General features: G+C 39.3%; 1 pseudogene; it reads right to left on the bottom strand.

Moving 5' to 3' along the window:
* Positions 1-1318: 1318 nt before the first annotated feature.
* LOC102866265 lies at positions 1319-2906 on the bottom strand (annotated as a pseudogene).
* Between the last annotated feature and the right edge of the window lie 4735 nt (positions 2907-7641).

Below are 7641 nucleotides of genomic sequence, written 5' to 3'. Positions count from 1 at the left end.
AAGGCATTTGACTGTGTGGATCACAACAAACTGTGGCTGACTCTGAGAAGAATGGGAATCCCAGAACACTTGATTGTGGTAAAGCAAAACCTATACACGGGCCAGGAAGCAGTCATTAGAACAGAGCAAGGAAACACTGCATGGTTCAAAATTGGGAAGGGTGTACGCCAGGGATGTGTCTTACCTTTATACCTTTTCAAGCTATATGCAGAACAGATTGTCCGCGAGGCTGGCTGTGTGGGGAGAAGTGTGGCATCAGGATTGGAGGAAGATTCATCAACAAATCTCCGTTATGCAGATGGCACAACCCTGCTTGCTGAAACTGAGGAGGACCTGTAGCTCTTGCTGCAGAATTCAAGGACTGCAGCCTTCCATATGGATTAAAGCTCAATATCAAGAAGACAAAGATTCTGAGCCATTTGGCAGCGTCAGGATGGATGGTGAAGAGACTGAGATTGTTCACAGCTTTAGTTTGCTTGGCTCCATGGCCAGCACTCTCGGCACCAGCAGCCAAGAAATTAAAAGACACATTGCGATAAGAAAGTCTGCTTTTAGGGACCTCTCTAAAGTACTGAAGAACAATGGTGTCACTCTGGATGCTAAGAGCTGGACAATGATTAGGGAGCATAGAAAGAGAATTGATGTCTTTGAGCTTTTGTGTTGGAATATTGAATATACCATGAACTGCTATGAAAATGAACAGGTTCACCCTCAAGAGGGTTAAACCAGGCTGGTCCTTGGAGGTAAGGATTCTGAAGCTTCGTCTGACATACTTTGGGCATGTTGCAAGGATGGACCAGTCCTTGGAGAAGGACACCATGCATGAGAGGGTGGAGGGACAGGTCAGTAGGGGAAGACCCTCTATGAGGTGTATTGATTCTGTGACAGGGATAATGGGAGTATGTGTGTCGGAGACAGTGTGGCACAGGATAGAGCAGGGTTTAGGGCTGTTGTACATAGGATCACTATAAGTTGCTGGCTACATGACGGCACATAACAACAATAACAATCAATGAGTGATCTCTTCAGCATGAAGTATTGTTTCATTTCAGTCTTTATTTTTTTTAAAGAGTGGAACGTAATTTTTATTTACAGGACATTGCAAGATAAGAAATTCCACATAGAAATAAGAAATCCAATGACAGGAGAGGCTTCATACAGTATGTACAGTTTGGAACTGTTCAAGTATAGTTTTGTTGTAAAAAGTGCTCCATTAACAAATCACATTTAAAAAGAGTTCTTAGAGAAAACAGTAAGACAAAATGATACCAAACATAGTACACAACAAATAACTTTTTGACTCAGTTGTACAAACTTTTTAATAGTTAAAGGTCCCAGCAGTGCCATCCTGAACTTGGAAGGCATGCCCTTCGGAGGTAGCTTCTGGCACAACATTCTGATCCTCTTCTTCCTCAACAGAGAAATACTTCTCAATCAATTTTAATGAAGCCTTGTACACACTCTCATTTTAATGGTTTTGTAGAGCTTCAATTTTGTCCAAGCCTCCACATTCTTCAATTATTATACCAAGCTTTTCAGTTTCACCAATTTTCTCAGCAGCCTGAAAGATATTTGAAATGGCATCCAGAATAACCAGAATAATCTTGGTATCCTTCGCAGTTAAAAGGTTCATCAGTGGCTCTATTATGCCGCACTGGACGAGGTATACAATCTGTTCAACTATTCCGCCACTTGTATAGTTGGTTACAGCCCATACAGCTTCCTTTTGAGTCTTAAAGTCCGCCTTTAAGAGAATGTCAATGAGGAGTGGGATTAATCCATGATTCACTACTTGCTGAATCTGGTCCTGACGGCCTGCTGTAATGTTTGACAATGTCCACGTAGCTTCCTTCTGAATGCTGGTTTTAGGATTGGTTAAGAGGTTGGGAAACACAGAAAGTGCTCCTGCATCTATTACAACCTGAGTCTGTTCGTCAGTTCCTGTGACAATGTTCCCTATGGCTCTTAATGCAGGAGTCACAATTGGCAATTCAATAGCTGCTAGAAGCTTCACGAGTTGGGGTATGACTCCCGTTTTCACAACCATTTCAATTCGTTCATTTGGACCATCAGTAAGATAGGAAATAGCCCAACAGGCATCTGCCAACACTTCCGGATCATCATGATGCAGGAGTCGAATTAAAGTAGGGAGAATCTGCTCAACAGCATCCAATGGAGGTGCAGTGTTCTTATTTCGACAAAGATTTGAAAGTGTCCAGGTAAGATTATGCAAGTAACCACATGCTAATGATGACATATCAGGAACAGCAAGGAGCGCCAAGAGTGGGTCAATTGCACCGTATTTGATAACTAAGTCTCGGAAAGACGAGCCATCACCTGCAATGTTTCCTAGAGCCCATATAGCTTGTTCACTGATGTGAACATGAGGAGATGCCAAAAGAGAAATAAAAGCTGGGATAGCACCTCCATCTACCACAGCCTTGGTCTGTTCTGATGTCCCGGAAGCAATGTTAGTGAGTGCTCAAGCAGATTCAAATTGAATGGGAGTACAGTCAGTTCTGCTCAAGAAGGACACAAATTTTGGAATTAAGCCAGCCCGAATTATGTTGTCTATGGGGGGTTGTTTTCCTGGAAAGCAGTTTCCTCGCTGCTTGCGTAGCTTGAAGCTGGCTCTCCAAACTGTTACTATTTATGCCTTTGATAATGTCATCAACTGACCAATTTACAGTACCCTGGTTGTTGCAGTTTTCCTGCAGTGGAGAAGTAGTATCATCAGGAAAAGTGCTTACATTTCTCCTTTTCAGCATCTGGTCATCCTTCTTAGCTTTCCTCAGCTCCACATTAACTTCAATGCGGCGCCGCCTCATTTCTGTACTGTCTTTCCCCTTGTTCTTGAATCTGTTAAGCCGGGCAGCTGCTGAATTGGCATTTTCATTAGTGGACATGGTTGTAAGACAAAAGTTGCGGGGCAGGTTCAAGCTTCTACAAACGGCGGTGCGGAGCTCACCAGCTGCGGGTAGGTCGCCCGTACAGATCGTCCAATGCGACTCTCCAGTCTTTATTTTTTCTATAACTCAACGTTTACCATGAGGGTATTATTGTCCACATGGATGGTTTTGTAAACATTACTCTCTTGTGGTTAATTTCTTCTTTTAACGCATTATGGTCTGAGAAGATACTAGGACCAAGGAGAAACTCTCAGAACAGAACAAGGGGGAAAAAACCTACATGGTACAAGTTTAGGAAAGGAGTATATGAGGGATGCATCCTACCTCCATTCCTTTTTAATCTATATGCATAACAGATCATTCACGAGGCTGGACTTTGTGAGATTGAATATGTCATCAGTATTGGAGGTAATCAACAACCTACATTATGCAGTTGACACAACCTTGCTTGCTGAAACTAAGGAGGACTTGAGACACTTGCTGCTGAAGGCCAATATGAATTGATGTTCAACATCAAGAAGACAGAGATTCTTTCTCGTCACTGGGCTAATTGACCGCATCATGCCAGTGGAGAAGAGATTGAGGTTGTTAACAGTTACAGCTTGCTTGGCTCTACAATCAACTCTTGTTACCGACAATCAGGAAATCAAATGACAAATTGCACTGGGAAAATCTGCTGTCAGGGACCTCTCCAGAGTACTGAGAAGCAACTATGTCAGTCTAGAGACTAAGGTGCGCCTGATCCAGGCCATGGTCTTCACTTTTACTTGCTATGCATCAGAGAGCTAGACAATGACTAAGGATGACAGAAGAAGAATTGATTCTTTCAAATTGTGGTGCTGGAGGAGAATCTTGAACATATCTCTGATCACCAAGAAAATAAATAAGTCTGTCTTGGAGAGGGAGAAACCGAGTTTCTCTTTAGAGGCTAGAATTTTGAAGCTCCGTCTCATAGTTTGGGCACATGGCCAGGAGCGAGTGTCCTTGGAGAAGGACATAATGCTCAAAATGGCGGATGGACAGTACAGGAGAAGAAGATCTGGATGAGATGGATTGATACGGTAACTGGGGCAACGTGGGGGTAGATGTGTTGGAGCCAATGAGACTGGTTTAGAATAGGGCAGGATTCAGAGCTGATAACATAGAGTTGCTATGAATTGCAGGTGACTCAACAGCACATAACGACAATAATACCCTTTGGTGAAAGTGCAATAGTAAAGTCTACTGCTATTGTGGCACTGTCTGTTTCTCTCTTCAATTCTGTTAGTCATTGTTTTATGTATTTTTCAGGTCTATCATTTGGTGCATTAATGTTAACTAAGGTTATGTCTTCTTGATCTATTGTGACTTTTATCATTATGTAGTGCCCTTCCTTATTTTTTTAACATTTTGTTGAAAGTTTATAAAGAACTTGGATTTCCATTCATTCATTGTTGCACATTTTCTTCCCTGTCCCCTTCCCCCAAGTTCACTTTTTTCTTTGGAAAAAAGTTCTTTCATTGTTATACATTCTTCCACCACCACTTTACTACAAAATTCTTATTCTAGACTCTTGTCATGCCAATAATAAAGCTAATCATAGGTTCCTTTTATACAGTTCTCTCCCTCATCTGTTTCAATGCCATATACATTATTTATCCCCTCTTTTCTTACTTCAACCCCCAAGTCAGTCCTGTTCTATAACAGTGGCATTTTACAGTATTTGTGTTTTTGTAACTGAGATATTTCACTCAGCATAATGTCCTCCAGGGTTACCCATTGTGTATAATAGTTCATTAGTTTTTTATTTTTCAGTGCTGCATAATATTCCATTATGTGAATATACCACAGCCTCTCTATCCATTTGTTTGTTGATGGGCACTTGGGCTGTTTCCAACTCTTTGCTATTGTGAACAAAGCAGCAATAAAAATGGGTGTGCATGCCCTTCCTTATTTTTAAGGTAGTTTTCTTCCTGAAAACTATTTTATTAGAGATTAGTATTGCTACTCCTATTTTTTGTGGATGCCAGTTGCTTAGTATCTTTTCTTTTTTCCAGACTTTAAATATTTTTCAAAATTTTCATTTTATGCTGGTTTATTTACAAACTTCATATACATTGTTTTTCACATTGGATTATTTCCCAGTACCTTTTCTCACCACCCTGTTCCAATTATGAAATTGTGTAAATTTATGATTACCACTTCCCCCCTGCCCCTGCACATCTTTACCACTCTTCTCCCACCCCCTCCCTTGGATCCTCATACATGTTCTACAATAATGGTCTTATACATTATTTGTCTTTGTGAGACTAATTTAGTTCACTTAACATAATGTTCTCCAGTCCCTCTCATGTTAGGTAATAATTTAAAAAATCATTGCTTCTGCATGCTGTATGGTATTCCATTGTGAGAATGTACCATAATTTCTTAATCCATTTTCTTTTTTTGGGCATTTGAGCTGTTTCCATGTTCTTACAATAGTGAATAACACTGTTATAAACATTGATGCACTAGTCTCAATTTGTGCCTCAGTTATAATTTACTTGGGGTATATTCCAAGTCATGGAATAGTTGGGTCATATGGAATTTCTATGTTCAGCTTTTTGAGGAAACGTTGAGCTGACTTCCAGAGTGGTTGTACCATTTTACAATTTTACCATTTTACAATCCCACCAACAATGTGTAGAGTTCCTATCTTGCCATGTCCTCTCCAACATTTATTACTTACTTTCCTGTTAAACTTTGGTATCTCATTGTGGTTTTGATTTGCATCTCTCTTATTGATAATGATTTTGAGAATTAATTCGTGTCTGTTGGCCATCCAAATATCTTCCTATGTGAAAACTCTTTCAATGTATTTTGACCATTTTGTAATTGTGTGATCAATCTTTTGGGTGGGCTGTTGGATTCTATAAACTTTTTATGTGACACCGTTGTCTGAAATGGTACTGCCAACGTTTTTCCCCCCAGTCAGTAGGTTTTATTTTCACTCTGTTGGAAAAACTTTTTGACACACACAGAGATTCAATCTTTAGACGGCCCCATTCTTCAATTTTATCCTCTCTGTATTGTGCATTTTTCTGGCTATATTTTGTAGTCTCTTTATACCCTAACCTAGGCCATCTGAGCTTGATCCCAGGTTGTCTCTGATGAACTTTATTGTTTGGGGCTTTACTCCCAGGTCTCCGATACATCTTGAGTTGATTTTTGTGTATGGTGTGAGATGTGGATCCTATTTCACCTTTCTTCAAGTAGCAGTCCAGTTTTTTCAGCACGATTTGTTCGAGAAGTTGTCATTTCCACATTTGACAGGTTTTATTTCTTTGTCAAATATCTGTTGGCCATAGATAAATGAGTCCATTTCCGGATTCTCAATTCTATTCCATTGTTCTGTGTGCCTGTCATTGCTCCAGTACCATGCCATTTTGGTTACAAGTGCTGTGTAGTATATTTTGAGGTCAGGGATTGCTATACCTTCCACTCCATTTTTGTTTCTCAGAATTGCTTTACTTATGCTCTTTGCTCTTCAAATAAACTTGACAATTTCCATTTCAATCTCCTTGAAAAATGAATTTCATATCTGTGTTGGGATTGTATTTCTTACAGTCTTTGATTTAAGTCTATCTTTCTCTTCATTTCTTATTTGTGTCTCTTGTAGACAACATAGTGATGGACTTTGGGGTTTGGGGTTTCCCCCCTATTTTGCTACTCTTTTTTCTTTTAATTGGTACCTGTAGTCTAATACATTGTTATTATTAACACGTCAGGTTTTATTTTTATTCTCTTTCTGTGTTTCTTTTTCTGATGTTTGTGGTTACTATTGTCCATCTCTTTTCTTTCCGCGTCTTTGTTTTAAAGACTTCCCTTAAAATTTCTTGTAGTTTTGGTCTTGTTTTCACAAATTCCTTATGTTTCTTCTTTCCTGGAAAGGATCTAATTTTTCCTTCCCATTTGATGGAGGTATATGTCATCCCATTTTCTTCTTTCTTTCATGGTTTCTGTCTAGTCTATTTGGGGTTCATTGTGCTTCTTGGATGTGGATTTCTCCTTTCTTCCTGATACCTGGGAAGTTTTATTCAAGTACATCTTTCAAAATTCTCCGTGACTTCCTTGTTCCTTTCATGTTCTGGAATTCAAATCATATGTATGTTATTCTGTGTGATGTCATCCCATATGATCCTAATGTTTTCTTCATGTCCCATCTTTTATTTTCTTGTAATATGTTTCTTGCATCTCTTCTCTTCCAGATCATTGACTCTGTTCTATCTCTTCTGTTCTACTTTTTTTGTCCCTTCAGTTTAGCTGTACACTTCTGCCATTTATTTCTTAATATTCTGGATTGCATTTCATGCATTTCTCTTATTTCCAGTACTGTGTTGGCTGCACCTGTCTTGTGATGATTTTTTTTAAGTTCTTCTATCTCTTTATCTCTAGTGTCAACTCTTTTTCCCATCTTTTGCATTTTATTTCATAGTTCAAGTTCCTCCTCATCGATATATTTCTTCTGGTTCTCTGACTCTGAAGTATTTGCTTCATAATGGCTTTCAACATATTTCTTCTGGTTCTCTGTGTCTAGGGTATTAATTGGGTCTTCAATATGATCTGGTTTTTTAGAAGAAGGGCTATTTTGGGGTTTTTTTCATGATTTTTGAGGCTTCTTGTTTCTTTCTTGACATTATGTAAATATTTTCTTGGTAGATGTTAGTCTTTTAAAAGTATGTAATGCCCCGGGGGAGGGGGGGTGATGTTCTGT

The sequence above is a fragment of the Elephantulus edwardii genome, unplaced genomic scaffold (assembly GCF_000299155.1).
Source record: "Elephantulus edwardii isolate Elephantulus edwardi_28Jun2011 unplaced genomic scaffold, EleEdw1.0 scaffold00178, whole genome shotgun sequence".
NCBI classification, from domain to species: Eukaryota; Metazoa; Chordata; class Mammalia; order Macroscelidea; family Macroscelididae; genus Elephantulus; species Elephantulus edwardii.
This window is presented reverse-complemented; position numbering and strand designations above follow the sequence as displayed.